A 21,054-nucleotide genomic window follows, 5' to 3' on the forward strand; every position below is an offset into this window, starting at 1 on the left:
CCTTTTCATTTTGTCTGTCTTTCTGTGAATGTGGTTTTCATTCTACTGGCTGCAGAATTGTAGTTCTTCATGCTTCTGTTGTCTTCCCTCTGGTGGATGAGGCTATCTAAGAGGCTTGTGCAAGCTTCCTGATGGGAGGGACTGGTGGTGGGTAGAGTTGGCTGTTGCTCTGGTGGGCAGAGCTCAGTAAAACTTTAATCTGCTTGTCTGCTGATGGGTCGGGGTGAGTTCCCTCCCTGTTGGTTGTTTGGCCTGAGGTGACCCAGCACTGGACCCTTCAGGCTCTTTGGTGGGGCTAATGGAGGACTCCAGGATGGCTTACTCCAAGGAGTACTTCCCAGAACTTCTGCTGCCAGTGTCCTTGTCCCCATGGTGAGCCACAGCCACCCCCCACCTCTGCAGGAGACCCTCCAACAGTAGCAGGTAGGTCTGGTTCAGTCTCCTATGGGGTCACTGCTCCTTCCCCCAGGGTCCTGATATGCACACTACTTTGTTTGTGCCCTCCAAGAGTGGAGTCTCTGTTTCCCGTAGTCTTGTAGAAGTCCTGCAGTCAAATTCCGCTAGCCTTCAAATTCTGATTCTCTGGGAATTCCTCCTCCCATTGCCGGAACCCCAGGTTGGGAAGCCTGATGTGGGGCTCAGAACCTTCACTCCAGTGGGTGGACTTCTGTGGTATAATTGTTCTCCGGTTTGTGAGTCACCCACCCAGCAGTTATGGGATTTGACCTGCTCATGACCAATCCTAAAATTCTGCCTCTTATTTTCCATAGAAGATAGAGAAGGGACACCTAAAACAGGTTTCTGTTTGGGGTGTTTTTTTGTTTGTTTTTTAAATTAGGAAACTTTTTAAAAGAACCATAATTATTGGGCTTCCCTGGTGGCACAGTGTTTAAGAATCTGCCTGCCAATGCAGGGGACACGGGTTCGAGCCCTGGTCTGGGAAGAGCCCACATGCCACGGAGCAACTAAGCCCGTGAGCCACAACTACTGAGCCTGCGCATCTGGAGCCTGTGCTCTGCAACGGGAGAGGACGCAACAGTGAGAGGCCCGCGCACCGCGATGAGGAGTGGCCCCCACTCGCCGCAACTGGAGAAAGCCCTTGCACAGAAACGGAGACCCAACACAGCCAAAAAAATAAATTAATTAATTAATAATAAATAATAAATTCATTAAAAAAAACACAATTATTACCATTTACTAGCCACTTAAATAAAAATCTTGTTTGAATGATACATTTTATTGTCCTTTGTCTAAAAGAAAGCTATGCAAAGGTGAGATTCCTTTGGAATGTCAGTCCCTTGTCACCTGCGTGATGGCATCTGCTCCTTGTAGCCTCTCGCCATCTGTTGTCTTGCTTTGTCACCTCTTTAAGGTTTTGCCACATCAGAGCTGTCCTCTTATTGTTCACCTGTTCGTCTTTGTTACTATACGTCCAGTCTCAGGGCTTGTCAACTGCTACTACACTTAATATATTGGTCAGTCCCAACTAATATTACTGGGCTTTACTGGCTCTTGTTGCTACTAAAAGAGAGACATTTCAAATAATTGACTGAATCCTTTCAAGTCCCACATTATTTTGAGGTTCATCTCAAGTAGTGCTCTTCATCATCCAGGTAGTTCTTGTGTCTCCACTTACCTTATCTTTCACTTTTAACCTACCAGATATCATTCCAGGTATTAATACTCATCTGCTGACTTGTAGCATTGGATTAGAGTGCTTGTGTCTAACCTTCAAGGCTTAGAGGGCAAATATACAATTTAATGCTTGCCATTGCTTTCTTAGCATAAGTAAGCAATAGAAGACCTAGTGGTATAAATGAAATGATGTCCCTGAATACACTTGACTCAAGTGAACCCAACCAATGAATTTTAATTCTTACTATAGACCAGCAGTAGAAATTTAGTTATGTAAATGATCAATTTTTTAATCAGTAGATTCTTACCAAAGGAATTGACCATGCCTCAGCAACTTTTCTGTAGTTTGTTCATGTTTATCTGTAAAGTAATTGAAAAACACTGATGAATCTGGTCGTGGTGGATAATGTCTAGAGCACTAATTCCAAGATGCATGTCTATTTGATGCTTAAAAACAGGTTTACCTCCCTATGCTTAATGGGAAAACATGTTCAAAACTCAAATGTCTGTTGTTTTACTAACATATCTAGAGCCTCCCAGAGGGGTGCATTTAAACGAGAGCCACCATTTCATATTCAATGTAATAAAAGTCCTGCATGACATTTCTTTAGGAACCACAGTTTTTTTAGTTCATTGATCTGAAAGTGTCACTTAGGTGGGATTGCTCAGCATGTCGAGAGAGGGAAGTGGGAGGAGTTCTGGAAAGATGTGGGTGTGTGATAACCTATTGCCATCAGATAAGAAGATACAGATAGGATTGCAAAAAAAAAAAAAAAAAAATCCTTCCTCTGTATTCCCAGCACTTATTAGAGTGAGCCACAGTGATGTTTTCCTTGGCAGGCTTGTAGAGCATTTATCAGCCAGTGGGGTCTCCAGTCTAAAATTTATGATGACTTGAGAGACTCACAAGAGCCTGTACTTAGTGCTTTAAATAAATTCAAAATGATAGTTTCTCTCTCCTGTGAATTTTCATTATTGAAATTATTAAAGGGACAGTAAACTTTCCTGGACCGTGTTGCTTATTTATCTCATATGAAGGTTGAATATCAAATTCCTATGTTTGTTCTCATTTTGTTTTTTTGAATATTGTGGAAGACATAGAAAAGGCCTCTGATCTCTTGCAAAAGAGAATGACATCAGTTGAATTTACTTCTGCTTCTCTCTGTCACACACATGAACAGCAACAAAACATCTGGTTAGCAAGGAAGAGCAGCTAGATGAAAAATAACACGTCATAAAATACTCTCTTTGGTCAGTGATCTTTATCTGTCAGATATAGATCAAATACTGAGTGTATGTGTATATATTACTGATATATATCAGCATCTCCTGATTATCTGATTCTTTTTCTGCATAAAAAGAGCAGATTTATCCAGACTCTTAGAGGCTGGATTACTCAATTACTGGATTACTCAGTTACTCAACAGTCATGAGTAATTGCCACATTGCCCCTTCCTCTTGTGTTCTGCAAATGGTAAGCTTTCTTTTAATCTTGAAAATTGAGTATACTATGTCCACGTGATGTTATTTTGAAAATCCTGAAGCTGAAACCATATTTATTTTGGGAGATATTGCTAAGAGACCATGGGGACTTGTGAAAAAAAATTGGCAAATGTGAGTTAATTTAATTCTTTAAAAAAGAATGATTTTAATATTCTAATGTGTATATTCAATTCCTGAATTTGAGCTTCGAAGCCTAAGCTCTTTTCTCCCTAAACCCCAGGAAATACTTTCTCTCTCTTACCTTGTTTAAGTGTAATAAAAGGGAAGTGTGTTTGCTCCGCTTCATCAACTCAGTGATTCTGCTACTAAATTAGAGGGAGTTCACGGATCAATTCCTAGTCTCAGAAAAAAAAGAAGAAATAAATATACGTATAAAATAATCATCATCATATAAAAAGTAAATGATACTAATAACATAGTTGCCATGGGGACTATGAAAGAAAAAGTGAGTTTTTCTAAAGGAGAAAAACTTTCCGTTTGACTGTAATGTGTACTACATATTCAAGCACGTATTTTGATTTTTTTTCTTATGAATATATTCATAATATTTACAACCAAAGAAAGAATTTGTCACCTGTGGCTATTTTCTCATTAGACGTGCACTCTGCAATTGGATGATAGTCAATAATGTGGTCTTTAGAGTCACAGGTATCTGGGCTGGTGAATCAAATCCAATTCAGCAGGTATTTATCTTGCACTTGCTAAACCACATACATTTCATAAGGTGGTAAGTATGAGCCAAAGAGGAAAACGCTTTAGGGAGTTTTAGTTACTGTAAGATGCTCGTCTATTTAATATATAAGGACGCATTTGCCTACATATGCTTAATGGGAGAACATCATGTTGCAAAAAACTCAAATGTCTGTTGGTTTACTAAAATATCACCCAGAACAATGCATGAAAACAAAGATCCACCATTTCACATTCAATTTAAGAAAAACCATTCATGTCATTAAATAAATATCTGTGATTTAAGAAGTTGGTAAGAATGGTTTTATTGGACTTTATTTTATCTACCAATTTGACATCCACATTTTCCCGGGACATATGAAAGCACTCATGTTCCTGACACAGAGGTCGAACAGTTTTTGCTGTGCGTTTATAGAGAACCAGTCCTTTATGAAATAAACCAGTGCACCAGTAAGTTAGTCTGTAATGCCAACTTTACTTAAGGTTGTTAAATTCAACAGGAAGGGAAGATAATAGGAATGAAGATCTCTTTTCCAATTAATTTTTAAAAGCTTTGTTTTATGCAGCCCATAGTTCAGATGATATAAGTGAAACAGTCCTATAAAAATAATGCTTCCAGTACCCTTTACTTCCACTCTGCTTCCATATAACATTTGCCTTGAGTTGAGCTAAAGAGTTAATACTTCCAGTCACCATATATAGTGGAAGGCTTAAAGAAATAAGTATTATAGAAGGAGGATCAAGTTAAAACAATACTGTAAGATTTTTTAAATGAGAAAATAATTGAAAAATGTCTCATCATGCCAAGTTGGCCTTTAGGTATATACAGACAATTCATTCTTCTCTAGGGAAGTTCTAGCGAACTTCCCCCATGGATCAGAGGGGGCCATCTTTTCTGTCTTTTTTTTTTTTAAGATCATCGTTTGCTCCAGATACACCCTTTTGAGAGAGAGGTGCAAGGAGTAGTAAAGAAGGTCAACCTCAGCCCTCCACCTTCAATGGTCTTGATTCAAGCAGCCAGCTCAGCCTTCATCTCATCCCTATGTACAAGTATAAGGCCAACATCCCCAATTAGTTACTTAGGACATCGTGTATTTGAAACATGAGAGTGTAGAAGTTTAGAACTGGTGGGACCGTAAACAGCATAGACCCTACAGTGGCATCTTGTAGGTGACGCAACTGTGGCCTTGAAGTCTCAGGCTTTGTTGAAGCCTGGACTCTGTGTTAGCTGCTGCTGTCACACCCCCTTTATAAAGTTTCCAGAGTTCCTTCTAGGGGCAGATGTAGAGCCAAGTACATTTTCCCACAGCAGCTCTGTTAACAGATTTTTGTTCCAGTATTTCCAAATTCAGAAAAGAATATAGAATTTCTGGCAAGGCAGTTTGATATAGCTAGTGGCAGCATTTTTCAGTATTATGATAAAAAAGAGATCGGTGATTGCTCATTTATTCACTCCCTAACCATTTAATAAACTGCTACAACACTGCTTGAAATAGGGTTGTCAGCAAAGGCATGTGTAAGAGATAACATTTGATCAGAGACCTGAACAAGAAGGATGGAGCCTTGAAATGGGGAGGACATTCTAGGCCACGTAAACAACAAACATAAAGCACCGTGGAACAAATGTGTCCACTATATCTGGGGTTTAGAAGATGAGGCAAGGGGAATTCCCTGGTGGTCCAGTGGTTAGAACTTGGTGCTTTCACTGCTGAGGGCCGGGGTTCAATCCCTGGTCCAGGAAAAAAAAAAAAAAAAAAGAAAAAAAAGAATTGTTATATCTAAAAAAACCCCAAAAAACTGAAAATTCTATCCTACTCTAAACATCTCCCATTGTGAAAATGGGGAGTGGGGACAGATAAAGGACAAAAGTCATCTCTATATATAGTCTGCAATAGAAGGTATTGATCTGTCAGGGCCAGGAGCATGTCAATTTTATACATAGCAGCGAACTGGATTGGTGCACAGCAGATAGTCTTGTTCAATAGTAATAAATAATAATTAGAAAGAAAAAAAGATGAGGCATGGAATCAAGTGCTGTGCTTTAGAACTGTTCACAGTGAGATGTTATGAGATCCAGTGGAGATGTCTGTAAAGCAGTTTTACCAAACAGGCTGAAGCTCAGGGGAGAATTCAAGGCTGGGGATAGATGTTTACGATGCAGGAGCATATAGGTGACATTTCACTGGATGAGATCTCCTGAAGGTAGAATGTCAGTGGAGAAGGAAGTGATGACTGCTCACTTGGTTGTCTTCAATATCTGAAGTTCAGCAAAAAGAGAGGAGACAACAGTGGAGACTGGAAAGGAAAGTAAGGGAAAAAACAAACAAGAGAAGAGGATGACCTGGAATCCAAGTCTGACAGAGTTTCAAGGATAAGGGGGTACCTGGCAATGCTTGTGTGCTGAGAGGTCATGTACTCTGAGACCTGGGAATTCAGCCTGGGATTTGGTAAGGCGGAGGTGTGGCACTGACAGGAGTGTTTTCATTGGATAAAAGTCTGACTGGATTAGGCTTGAGGGAGACTGGGAAATAAGCAAGTGGAGGTTGACGTATTAGAAATTCCTTGGAAGAGTTTTTCAGTACAAGAGAGTAGGGAAATTGATGGTAGCTGGAGGGAGACATGACATTAAAGGGAGGTATTTATTTAGTGAATGATTTTAGAGATTTTTCAGCAAATTTACCGTAAAATTTAATAATTTAAAACAAATGACTGTACATTTTTATAGTCATTTTTTGCTAGAATTTTAAAAATTTATTTTGTTGAAGTATAGTTGATTTACCATGTTGCGTACAGCAGAGTGATTCAGTTATATATATATATACACACACACACACACACACACACACATTCTTTTTCATATTCTTTTCCATTATGGTTTATCACAGGATATTGAATATAGTTCTCTGTGCTATACAGTAGGACCTTGTTGTCTGTCGATTCCATATATAATAGTTTGCATTGCTTGCTATAAATTGAATCTTGTGCACCATCAGACACAAAGAAGTTCCCTAAAGTTTTCATAAATTTATTGGACATCAAGTTTAAAATAAATCCTAAAGATAGAATAATCTGACCTTGGACTTCCCTGGTGCAATGCAGGGGACATGGGTTCGAACCCTGGTCCGGGGAGATCCCACATGCCGCGGAACAACTAAGTCTGTGCGCCACAACTACTGAGCCTGCACTCTAGAACCCACGAGCCACAACTACTGACGCTGCATGCCACAACTACTGAAGCCCGCACACCTAGAGCCCGTGCTCCGCAACAAGAGAAGCCAGGGCAGTGAGAAGCCCGCGTACCACAACGAAGACCCAAACGCAGCCAAAAATAAATAAATAAATAAATAAATTTATAAAAAATTTAAAGAAAAAAGAAGAATCTGACCTCTTCTCAGACCAACATCCCTGCCTGTAAGGCAGCACATTGCACCTTTGGACAGACCAGAGTCAAACACAAATTCTTTGTGTGTACCAAACAGAAATCTATCTTCTTGTAACTTCATTCGGATGTCCTGGTTTTACCCACTGGGCCACGCAAAGGTTGTCTGGCTTCTGCTGCACATCAGGTGACCCTGGTATCCTTGGCACTTCTTTTACAGGCCAGCACTCCCATCCCCCATCCACTCTTTGTATAATATGCTTTCAGATCCCTTCGCCAGTCTGACAACCATCCCTTTCCAGTGGCCCAGGTCCACATACGATGGCATAGCCGGCAGCTTTCCTCTGTGGAACTTCAGCTCTTCCTAAAAATGACTCTCCTATTCAGTCACTTAAGTCTGTCTGGAATCCAAGTGAACAGGACTTGAACAGCATGGGCGAGGTGAGGCGTGGCGGTGGGGAGGAAATGAGTGTATTTCTGATCTAAAATACTGGTAACAAGAAGTTACTGAGAAGGTGTGTGGGTGCTTCTCGGTGGAGAGTTTGGTTTAGAGGAGGCAGCACAGTTGTCCTCTCCTGACCTTCGTGATTACGGATCCCTTGTCTGTGGGACCCCGTGTTACGTATGTGCTGAGAACACATCCAGATCCTCACACAGTGGTCGTTTATAATTTTCACAACCCTGTAAGCAGACGTCTCTAATCTCTGCTTAGTAAATGAGGAAATAAAGGCCCAGAAACTCTGGGTAAATTGTCCAAAGTCACCTGGTTTGAAAGTGGCAGCTTTGACATTAAAGTCAAAGTCTGTCTGACTTCAGAGTCTCTCTTAGACTTGACCTGGGTACTTGGCAATGTACTTGGATCACAGGCTTGGAGCACCGTGGATGTTTTCCTCTTTCTGTGGTTCTTTAAGATGTGTCATTTCTTAACACATTTCATTATATTATACTTTTTATTATGGTATGCTCTTCATGGTACTATACTAGTCAGATGTTTTATTTTCTAAAATATTTCATTATATTCTTTTGTTGAGCACCTTCTCTGGGTCTGACACTATTCAAGCCTCTGTGGCAGGTGCTAAGATGGGAAAAACTCAATCCCTGACCCAAAGAGGTTGATGACTCTGTGGAAAAGATAACCCAAATAGTTATGCAAACTATTACATATAGAATGGATAAACAATGAGGTCCTAATGTATAGCCCAGGGAACTATATTCAATAGCCTGGGATAAAGCATAATAGAAAAGAATATGAAAAAGAATGTATATATGTGTATAACTGAGTCACTTTGCTCTACGGCAGAAAGTAACACAACATTGTAAGTCAACTATACATCAATAACAATTTTTTTAAATCACATAAAAATAATTGTATAAGGCAAAATATGATGGACGATCCTGAAGAGAGGCACTAATAAGTTCTCTTGCCTCTAGATCTGTATGGAGGTGGGGAGGGCATGATCAGGTGGAAGACCTTGACATTCTTCATGAACAATGTGAGATGAGTTTCAAAGGATGAGTGAGTGAGATTGTTCATGGAGGGGGGGCATATCCACATCTCGAGAACAGCATATGCAGTGAGGTAGAGGTGGGAAACCTTAAGATAAGTCAGGGGATATCTAATAATTTAGTTTAGCTAGAGAGAAGGATGCATCCTGGAGGTCAATGACAAACAACTTAGGAAAGCCAGGACCATTTTGACAAAGGTATGACTTATTTTGCAGCTGGTAACAGGAAACCATACAGGATTTATTTTTTAAAGAAGTAATGACTTCAGTACATGTAGGAGGCTTATGGTTTTTCAGGTTTTGTAATTTTTTGTGGTTAAGAGAAAATACACCTGTAATTATTATAAGAATAATTAATTATTTTTGTCTTTTTTGACACTGTATGAAACTATTTAACAGGTAGGAATAGGTAATATGCTACGACCTATTTGGAATTGATGGATTTTTGCCCCATCAATTTCTTAAAAGTGTTCTTGTAATCTAAGATCTTGTTTGTTATATCTTTAGGTGATTATAAGATGAACACAATTTACAAAGTTATTGGTGATAAAAAATTAATAAAATTTATTTTATTAGTTCTGATTCCCCTGTTAAGTGAAATATACTTTTATAGATTAAGACTATAGGTTCAAACTAGCAAAAACAAACTGGTGAAATATGAAAGACTGTGTTTGAGAAAAAGTAATTGATGGAACTAAGATTTGCTAAATCCTTTATTTCATTTTGAATTAATATTCTAGGTGGATAACTGTATTTCATGTTGAGTTAAGAAAACCAGACTAGATTATCACATGGCCCTTTGCTGTCCCCTGACATCCCTCAGGATTGGTAATATGATTCTTGCTTGACTCAAAAGTTGTCAAATATTAACGGCAGTGTGAATTGATGGATAAAATGTTGACTACAGACTTCTCGGACAAAAGGTTCCTATTCAGTTCTATTTTTGTACCTTTCAAATTATAATTTATGCTGCACACCTCTGTCTGTTTAGATCCATTTATTACCCAAACTCATTTTTGTGATTAATTTTCTGGTAAGAGGATGAAAAATTTTCACATTAATTGGTTTTTATTTAAAGCTCACAGAAGATAAGAACTTAAAATCAAGTAGATTCATATTAAATTTCCTGATAGGAAATGGTTTTCTGAGTTTACTAGTAGACTTTTTTCAGATAACCAAAACTATTAGTAGACCATAGCTTTATTACATATTTCTTCAATAATCTCATGCAATGGCTATCAGATACTCCCAATCTCTGTTAAAAGGAAGGATTGAAATTGAAACATTTAAAACTCTGGGCTTTCCCAGTTTTGCTTTTGCCGTCTACTAGCTGAGTAACTCTCTGCTTTCTCCGTGGCTGTAGAGGGATAAGACGGCTGTCTTGGAAGATGCGGTTAGTGCTGGACGCCCTCCCGGGGGGCCAACTGGATGAATCTTTTCATGACAGTACCCCAAACCCACCCCTGCCCCAGGCCTATATGGATGCAGAGTAGGGAGGGAGCTTCTTTAAAACATGCCTGCACGTCTCCCCCTCACCCCCTTAAAGTTTGCCAGAACTGCAAGAGGAGGAAGCCTAGGCATGTGTGTTTTCAAAGAGCTCTGCTGGTAATCTGGTCTGTCTGCTGTAACCCACCTCTCCCTCCTCCGTCATCACTGGCATCCATAATGGCCCTCGGAGAGGATGCATCTTCCTTCCTTGTACTAGATGCTTCTTGACCTTCCTTGTACTAGAACCCAGTCAACCACTGGTCAAGCCTCTTATTGGCTGTCCAATTTATGTCTACTCAGGGAGTGAAGCCATAAAACAATTCGGACAAAAGAACCTGTAGAATACTTCCTGCCTTTCTGTGTGATACTATATCACAGATCATTTCAATTTTAGAATATTTTACACATTGTAAATTGTCACCTGTATGGAAGTGATCTATTTAATCCAGTACAGTGTAAGACTCTTCGAGGCATAGATCATATCATACATTTCATTGTTTTTATTTCCTAGCACAGAGCCTCAGCATAGCAGTTATTTAAAAGTTTCTATGATTTTTGTTGTTGGCACTGATGTTTGATTCTCTGCTGTCTACCTTTAGCACTCAGTTTGGTTTGAGGCATTTGTATCTAATGCAGTAGATGGGTGGTTCGAGTTACAGAGTCTTAAAAGCCAAATAGATTGGTTGTCTATAGGTTCAAAATAAAGGAGAAAAGTGGAACATTTAAAAAATTCTGTGGCATTTGTCTTTAAGTTAGGTGACCAATAAAATGTTGACATCAGTATTCCTAAACAAAACAGCACATACAAACCCAAGGTAGGAGTTTGCCTCTTTCATTCAGGGTGACCATCCACCTGACTCTTAAGTTGATGTAATATCCTCATAATCATAATTTAAGGTAGATGAGCTCCATGTGGCATAAAAGGAATTTCTTCCAGGCAATAAGTCTGACCTAAAAAACATTTCTGTGATTACTAATGGAACCCTGGTATCTTAGCATCTTACACATCGAGTGAGAGAGGCATTCTAATCTCTCACAGCAATATTGCCTGTATGAGAGAGGATGTGGGAAGGAAAAAAAAGAGACGATATTAAGTAAGAGGAACTTGCCCAAGAGATTGTTCCCTTTCTTCTCCTTTCTGCCTGAGTAGCTTACCCCTTAAAAGTAGCACTAGTTGGCACCCTTTTCATTATTCTACGGGCATCCTCTACTTTTCCGCAAGTAATTATTTGGTGTAACTGAACTGGATTTTCTCTGATCCTGGTCTTTTGAAATCCTCCTTCTTTTCAATGGTATCTATCACAGTGAAAATTTGGAACAACCTAAATATCTAATTAAATACAGCTGTTCAATGGAACACTGGACAGCCTTTAGAATAATAGGTGTTCTGGTAAAAGATTGTGAGGAAGGATATTTTTTATTTTATATCTCTCCCTGAGACTTATCAAAAGCAACAAAAAAGAACGTAAAAATAATGGAAACAAATTTAACTTTAGTAAACTTGAAAATACTAGTCAAAATCCAACCCCCAACTCCCCCCCCCCAAAAAAAATGTCTGCCAAATAATAGTGACATTTGGATCATTGAGAAGGACACTGAGAACCAACACACACTTATTCAGAGCTCAAGCAAGGCATGGGCCTCTCAAAAAGGAAGCATCATGGTCCTGAAATAATTCTTTACAAAGATTCCCTGACTGAGCGTGGCAAGCCATTGTAGATGTGGAGAACATTCTTATTCAGACCTGTTTCTTCACTGAAGCCATCAGAGAATCAGGTTAAAGAAAAAACCATAAAGATACTTTTATTCTCTTTGACCTATAATAACTAGAGCTTAGCTGTTTATTGAAATAATAATATGCCATCAAATGGGGTTTCTGTAGGAATTTAGGGATGATTCAGTATTACGAATGTTATTAATATAATTTATTTTAGTAATAACTCAAAGAAGAAAAACCAAATACTCATCCAAATGCAAAGTAAGTTATACAAAATTGGCACTTAATTCTGATTTTTAAAATATCTTCATAGTGTGTGTATAGCCAGCATCAGGCCTAATAAGTTTTAGTCAGCAGTCACATACCAGCCAATTCAAACAAGAATTAAAAAAGATAAATATTTGAATTGTTATGGCAAACATCATATGTTGCAGTAATATGAATGGATGACTGGAAAACACAAAGGCAATTGGAAACTGTTAAAAACAGTAACAGAATTCAGTAGGCAGTAGGTTTTAAATATGGAAGAATTGTATAAGGAAAAATTTGAACACCCTTTTGAGGAATATGTAAAAGAGAATTTGACTAAATTAAATATATACCCTTTCTTGGACAGGAAAACTCAACTGTAAAGATGTCAGATCTTCTTAAATTAACCCCAAATTGCACTCTCCAGAAAGATATTAGCAATAATTTTTAAAAAATTTGAATTAATCAAAATGATATTCGTTAAAAAATACACATTATATTAATATCCAGAAAAAAATTTGAGAAAGAATCGAGTCATGAGGGAAGACTAGTTCTACCAGATATTGAAATATATTTAACAACCACAGTAATTTAGACAGATATATCCTGGAGCAGAACATATAGTCCAAAATAGTCTCATATATGTAAGAGATCGATATTCATTAAATCATTTGGAGATAATTGGATGACCATGGGGAACAGGGAGGGAACCAGTTGACTTATTTCCTCATGTCTTCACACCTCACGCATGCACAAGCGCGGGTGCACACACACACACACACACACACACACACACACACGCAGACACACACAATTTCAAGTAGACCAAAGGTCTAAATACATTTGTTTGAAACTGACATTTTGTAGGCTAACATCACTTGATTCCTGGCAACTTCACATGGTTTAACTCACATTTTAAAACATGCAACCACATAATTTAAAGATATTATAGAGGTTTAATTTTTTCTTTTATAATCTAGTCCTGGGGAAATCCTTTCTTGTCAAAAACTCAGAACCAAAAAGGGATTGATTTGTACATTTGAGTATGTAATAATATCTGCATAACAAAGTGTGTAACTATACAAAAAGCAAATGAAAAGATGGGAGAAGAATATGTCAGATACACAACAAAAGTTATGTAATTTTGTAATCGCAAAGGTCTTTGTAAATCAGTACAAGAAAATCAGCCAGTAGAAAATGGACAAAGGACATAAGAAAACATCTGCATTTAGGCATCCAAGTAAAGATGCGCATAAACATGCAGTCAGCAATTTTGTTTCTAGGATTTTATCCCTTGGATGTATTGTACATGCACTTGTAGGCAAAGCTGTATTACAAAATTGTTGATTGCAGCATTTTTGGCTATACATATATCTGTATCCTAATTTATACATATATAAACATCCATATATATGTGTATTTATATATATATATATATATAAAAAAATAAACATTCTAATTTTCCCTATAGGGAGTTCCTTATAAATAGTAAAGTGTATCCATATGATGAAATATTATGCATCTGTTTTAAAAATGAGGAAGATTTGTATTGGTGTGATGTGAAGATGCAGAAGTATATGTAACACTTTCATCCCAGAAGTACTCTGCATATGTAAGAGGGTGTGAGCATATATAAATATTACATTATTATATTAAACATTATATTAAAAATGTAAGGATAACCAAGAATCTGTTAATATTTATTGACATCAAGATAAATTAAGTAGAAAAAGTTAGAGTATAATATGATTTTATCTGTGGTCTCATTTTCCTTCTCTCTCTCACACTATATTTATTGAAACTTATGTGAGACTGTTGTAAGTGCTTCATATGGGTTTATCTTATTGAAACCTCACGACAACCCTAAAGCAACCCCAAAGAAGGCTTTTATTAATGTGTTCCCAGTTTAGCCAGGATTTGAAACCAGGCGGTCTGGCTTTAGAGCTTATGTTCAGAACCCTTAGGCAATCATGCTGTCCTGTTCCTATATGCATAGAACTCCATCACACAAATTCACACAGAAAAAGTGTTTGGAAGAATATAGCTTTATAGTCTCTGGGTAAGATCATATAAGTAATTGTTTTTCCTTATAATTTTTCCCTATATATTGTTCTACAATGCATGTGCATTTTTTGCATGACATTTTTGATAGGGTGTTTTTATTTAAATCATACTTCTGTTTGTCAGTTACACATTCTGTGGCCATTATACGATTTTACTGTATTAACTACCTTTTTTACATTATCTGTGGGGTTTTAGATTTATACTTTCCACTAAGAAAATAATTAGGTCAACACTTTCTTATGTTGGCGTTCCCGTGTACCTTTGATCAGTCTCTGTTTTCTTGTGGAAAATCTACACAAAAGGCAGCTTTTTATTCTAACTGAACGTTTTAGCAGTCTGTGCTGAGTCCAGTTTTCTTAATTTAGTTTTCCTCTTATTATTCATTTTTTTCTCATTCCTCTCTATTCCTAATTTTTCTAAAAACACTGATTTTAATTTTGAGACACAGTGGAGTACTGACATCTTGTCTTTGTTTCATGTTCACATGGCTTTTCCCAGCTTGACTGCTGACTACCCTGGTTCATTATTGTCAAAACTACATTTATAGGCACCCGGTTGTCTTTGTGTTGCGATTTTCAGTGACGATGTGTAGTATGTCGTTTGAGGTGGCTAAATTCTCTCATTTTGAAATGACACTTCCATGTTTCCTGGGCTGTTTTGCAGATGAGACCCTCACTGTTTCCCTGAGCAGTGCTTACCAGCTGTTCGGGGTTCTTTTTTTTTTTTTTTTTTTAGTTGTTTTGTTTGTTTTTTTATACTGCAGGTTCTTATTAGGCATCAATTTTATACACATCAGTGTATACATGTCAATCCCAATCGCCCAATTCAGCACACCACCATCCCCACCTCACCGCAGTTTTCCCCCCTTGGTGTCCATATGTCCATTCTCTACATCTGTGTCTCAACTTCTGCCCTGCAAACTGGCTCATCTGTACCATTTTTCTAGGTTCCACATACATGCATTAATATACGATATTTGTTTTTCTCTTTCTGACTTACTTCACTCTGTATGACTGTCTCTAGATCCATCCACGTCTCAACAAATGACTCAGTTTTGTTCCTTTTTATGGCTGAGTAATATTCCATTGTATATATGTACCACATCTTCTTTATCCATTCGTCTGCTGATGGGCATTTAGGTTGCTTCCATGACCTGGCTATTGTAAATAGTGCTGCAGTGAACATTCGGGTGCATGTGTCTTTTTTTTTTTTTTTTTATTAGGCATCAATTTTATACACATCAGTGTATACATGTCAATCCCAATCGCCCAATTCAGCACACCACCATCCCCACCTCACCGCAGTTTTCCCCCCTTGGTGTCCATATGTCCATTCTCTACATCTGTGTCTCAACTTCTGCCCTGCAAACTGGCTCATCTGTACCATTTTTCTAGGTTCCACATACATGCATTAATATACGATATTTGTTTTTCTCTTTCTGACTTACTTCACTCTGTATGACAGTCTCTAGATCCATCCACGTCTCAACAAATGACTCAATTTCGTTCCTTTTTATGGCTGAGTAATATTCCATTGTATATATGTACCACAACTTCTTTATCCATTCGTCTGTTGATGGGCATTTAGGTTGCTTCCATGACCTGGCTATTGTAAATAGTGCTGCAGTGAACATTCGGGTGCATGTGTCTTTTTGAATTACGGTTTTCTCTGGGTATATGCCCAGTAGTGGGATTGCTGGGTCATATGGTAATTCTATTTTTAGTTTTTTAAGGAACCTCCATATTGTTCTCCATAGTGGCTGTATCAATTTACATTCCCACCAACAGTGCAAGAGGGTTCCCTTTTCTCCACACCCTCTCCAGCATTTGTTGTTTGTAGATTTTCTGATGATGCCCATTCTAACAGGAGTGAGGTGATACCTCATTGTAGTTTTGATTTGCATTTCTCTAATAATTAGTGATGTTGAGCATCTTTTCATGTGCTTCGTGGCCGTCTGTATGCCTTCTTTGGAGAAATGTCTATTTAGGTCTTCTGCCCATTTTTGGATTGGGGTGTTTGTTTCTTTGATATTGAGCTGAATGAGCTGTTTATATATTTTGGAGATTAATCCTTTGTCCGTTGATTCATTTGCAAATATTTTCTCCCATTCTGAGGGTTGTCTTTTCGTCTTGTTTATGGTTTCCTTTGCTGTGCAAAAGCTTTGAAGTTTCATTAGGTCCCACTTGTTTATTTTTGTTTTTATTTCCATTACTCTAGGAGGTGGATCAAAAAAGATCTTGCTGTGATTTATGTCAAAGAGTGTTCTTCCTATGTTTTCCTCTAAGAGTTTTATAGTGTCCAGTCTTATATTTAGGTCTCTAATCCATTTTGAGTTTATTTTTGTGTATGGTGTTAGGGAGTATTCTAATTTCATTCTTTTACATGTAGCTGTCCAGTTTTCCCAGCACCACTTATTGAAGAGACTGTCTTTTCTCCATTGTATATCTTTGCCTCCTTTGTCATAGATTAGTTGACCATAGGTGCGTGGGTTAATCTCTGGGCTTTCTATCTTGTTCCATTGATCTATGTTTCTGTTTTTGTGCCAGTACCATATTGTCTTGATTACTGTAGCTTTGTAGTCGAGTCTGAAGTCAGGGAGTCTGATTCCTCCAGCTCCATTTTTTTGCCTCAAGACTGCTTTGGCTATTCGGGGTCTTTTGTGTCGCCATACAAATTTTAAGATGATTTGTTCTAGCTCCGTAAAAAATGCCATTGGTAATTTGGTAGGGATTGCATTGAATCTGTAGATTGCTTTGGGTAGTATACTCATTTTCACAATGTTGATTCTTCCAATCCAAGAACATGGTATATCTCTCCATCTGTTGGTATCATCTTTAATTTCTTTCATCAGTGTCTTATAGTTTTCTGCATACAGGTCTTTTGTCTCCCTAGGTAGGTTTATTCCTAAGTATTTTATTCTTTTTGTTGCAATGGTAAATGGGAGTGTTTCCATAATTTCTCTTTCAGATTTTTCATCATTAGTGTATAGGAATGCAAGAGATTTCTGTGCATTAATTTTGTATCCTGCAACTTTACCATATTCATTAATTAGCTCTAGCAGTTTTCTGGTGGCAGTTTTAGGATTCTCTATGTATAGTATCATGTCATCTGCAAACAGTGACAGTTTTACTTCTTCTTTTCCAATTTGTATTCCTTTTATTTCTTTTTCTTCTCTGATTGCCATGGCTAGGACTTCCAGAACTATGTTGAATAATAGTGGTGAGAGTGGACATCCTTGTCTCGTTCCTGATCTTAGAGGAAATGCTTTCAGTTTTTCACCATTGAGAATGATGTTTGCTGTGGGTTTGTCATATATGGCCTTTATTATGTTGAGGTAGGTTCCCTCTATGCCCACTTTCTGGAGAGTTTTTATCAGAAATGGGTGTTGAATTTTGTCAAAAGCTTTTTCTGCATCTATTGAGATGATCATATGGTTTTTATTCTTCAATTTGTTAATATGGTGTATCACATTGATTGATTTGCGTATATTGAAGAATCCTTGCATCCCTGGGATAAATCCCACTTGATCGTGGTGTATGATCCTTTTAATGTGTTGTTGGATTCTGTTTGCTAGTATTTTGTTGAGGATTTTTGCATCTATATTCATCAGTGATATTGGTCTGTAATTTTCTTTTTTTGTAGTGTCTTTGTCTGGTTTTGGTATCAGGGTGATGGTGGCCTCATAGAATGAGTTTGGGAGTGTTCCTTCCTCTGCAATTTTTTGGAAGAGTTTGAGAAGGATGGGTGTTAGCTCTTCTCTAAATGTTTGATAGAATTCACCTGTGAAGCCATCTGGTCCTGGACTTTTGTTTGTTGGAAGATTTTTAATCACAGTTTCAATTTCATTACTTGTGATTGGTCTGTTCATATTTTCTATTTCTTCCTGATTCAGTCTTGGAAGGTTATACCTTTCTAAGAATTTGTCCATTTCTTCCAGGTTGTCCATTTTATTGGCATAAAGTTGCTTGTAGTAGTCTCTTAGGATGCTTTGTATTTCTGTGGTGTCTGTTGTAACTTCTCCTTTTTCATTTCTGATTTTATTGATTTGAGTCCTCTCCCTCTTTTTCTTGATGAGTCTGGCTAATGGCTTATCAATTTTGTTTATCTTCTCAAAGAACCGACTTTTAGTTTTATTGATCTTTGCTATTTTTTTCTTTGTTTCTATTTCATTTATTTCTGCTCTGATCTTTATGATTTCTTTCCTTCTGCTAACTTTGGGTTTTGTTTGTTCTTCTTTCTCTAGTTTCTTTAGCTGTAAGGTTAGATTGTTTACTTGAGATTTTTCTTGTTTCTTTAGGTAGGCTTGTATAGCTATAAACTTCCCTCTTAGAACCGCTTTTGCTGCATCCCATAGGTTTTGGGTCGTCGTGTTTTCATTGTCATTTGTCTCTAGGTATTTTTTTATTTCCTCTTTGATTTCTTCAGTGATCTCTTGGTTATTTAGTAACGTATTGTTTAGCCTCCATGTGTTTGTCTTTTTTACGTTTTTTTCCCTGTAATTCATTTCTAATCTCATAGCGTTGTGGTCAGAAAAGATGCTTGATATGATTTCAATTTTCTCAAATTTACTGAGGCTTGATTTGTGACCCAAGATGTGATCTATCCTGGAGAATGTTCCGTGCGCACTTGAGAAGAAAGTGTAATCTGCTGTTTTGGGATGGAATGTCCTATAAATATCAATTAAATCTATCTGGTCTATTGTGTCATTTAAAGCTTCTGTTTCCTTATTTATTTTCATTTTGGATGATCTGTCCATTGGTGTAAGTGAAGTGTTAAAGTCCCCCACTATTATTGTGTTACTGTCGATTTCCTCTTTTATAGCTGTTAGCAGTTGCCTTATGTATTGAGGTGCTCCTATGTTGGGTGCATATATATTTATAATTGTTATATCTTCTCCTTGGATTGATCCCTGGATCATTATGTAGTGTCCTTCCTTGTCTCTTGTAACATTCTTTATTTTAAAGTCTATTTTATCTGATATGAGTATAGCTACTCCAGCTTTCTTTTGATTTCCATTTGCATGGAATATCTTTTTCCATCCCCTCACTTTCAGTCTGTATGTGTCCCTAGGTCTAAAGTGGGTCTCTTGTAGACAGCATATATATGGGTCTTGTTTTTATATCCATTCAGCAAGCCTGTGTCTTTTGGTTGGGGCATTTAATCCATTCACGTTTAAGGTAATTATCGATATGTATGTTCCTATGACCATTTTCTTAATTGTTTTGGGTTTGTTTTTGTAGGTCCTTTTCTTCTCTTGTGTTTCCCACTTAGAGAAGTTGCTTTAGCATTTGTTGTAGAGCTGGTTTGGTGGTGCTGAATTCTCTTAGCTTTTGCTTGTCTGTAAAGCTTTTGATTTCTCCATCAAATCTAAATGAGATCCTTGCCGGGTAGAGTAATCTTGGTTGTAGGTTCTTCCCTTTCATCACTTTAAGTATATCATGCCACTCCCTTCTGGCTTGCAGAGTTTCTGCTGAGAAATCAGCTGTTAACCTTATGGGAGTTCCCTTGTATGTTATTTGTCGTTTTTCCCTTGCTGCTTTCAATAATTTTTCTTTGTCTTTAATTTTTGCCACTTTGATTACTATGTGTCTCGGCGTGTTTCTCCTTGGGTTTATTCTGTATGGGACTCTCTGCGCTTCCTGGACTTGGGTGGCTATTTCCTTTCCCATGTTAGGGAAGTTTTCGACTATAATCTCTTCAAATATTTTCTCTGGTCCTTTCTCTCTCTCTTCTCCTTCTGGGACCCCTATAATGCGAATGTTGTTGCGTTTAATGTTGTCCCAGAGGTCTCTTAGGCTGTCTTCATTTCTTTTCATTCTTTTTTCTTTAGTCTGTTCCGCAGCAGTGAATTCCACCATTCTGTCTTCCAGGTCACTTATCCGTTCTTCTGCCTCAGTTATTCTGCTATTGATTCCTTCTAGTGTAGTTTTCATTTCAGTTATTGTATTGTTCATCTCTGTTTGTTTGTTCTTTAATTCTTCTGGGTCTTTGTTAATCATTTCTTGCATCTTCTCAATCTTTGCCTCCATTCGTATTCTGAGGTCCTGGATCATCTTCACTATCATTATTCTGAATTCTTTTTCTGGAAGGTTGCCTATCTCCACTTCATTTAGTTGTTTTTCTGGGGTTTTTTCTTGTTCCTTCATCTGGTACATAGCCCTCTGCCTTTTCATCTTCTCTATCTTTCTGTAACTGTGGTTTTTGGTCCACAGGCTGCAGGATTGTAGTTTTTCTTGCTTCTCTTGTCTGCCCTCTGGTGGTTGAGGCTATCTAAGAGGCTTGATGGGAGGCTCTGGTGGTGGGTAGAGCTGACTGTTGCTGTGGCAGTCAGAGCTCAGTAAAACCTTAATCCACTTGACGATGGGTGGGGCTGGGTTCCCTCCCTGTTGCTGTGGCGGTCAGAGCTCAGTAAAACCTTAATCCACTTGACTGTTGATGGGTGGGGCTGGGTTCCCTCCCTGTTGGTTGTTTTGCCTGAGGCAACCCAACACTGGAGCCTACCCGTGCTCTTTGGTGGGGTTATTGGCAGACTCTGGGAGGGCTCACGCCAAGGAGAACTTCCCAGAACCTCTGCTGCCAGGGTCCTTATCCCCACGGTGAAACAGAGCCACCACTCGCCTCTGCAGGAGACCCCCCAACACCAGCAGGTAGGTCTGGTTCAGTCTCCCCCAGGGTCACTGCTCCTTCCCCTGGGTCCCGATGCACACATTACTTTGTGTGAGCCCTCCAAGAGTGGGGTCTCTGTTTCCCCCAGTCCTTTCAAAGTCCTGCAATCAATTCCCACTAGGCTTCGAAGTCTGATTCTCTAGGAATTCCTCCTCCCG

The sequence above is a fragment of the Eschrichtius robustus genome, chromosome 9 (assembly GCF_028021215.1).
Source record: "Eschrichtius robustus isolate mEscRob2 chromosome 9, mEscRob2.pri, whole genome shotgun sequence".
In the NCBI taxonomy this organism is placed as follows: domain Eukaryota; kingdom Metazoa; phylum Chordata; class Mammalia; order Artiodactyla; family Eschrichtiidae; genus Eschrichtius; species Eschrichtius robustus.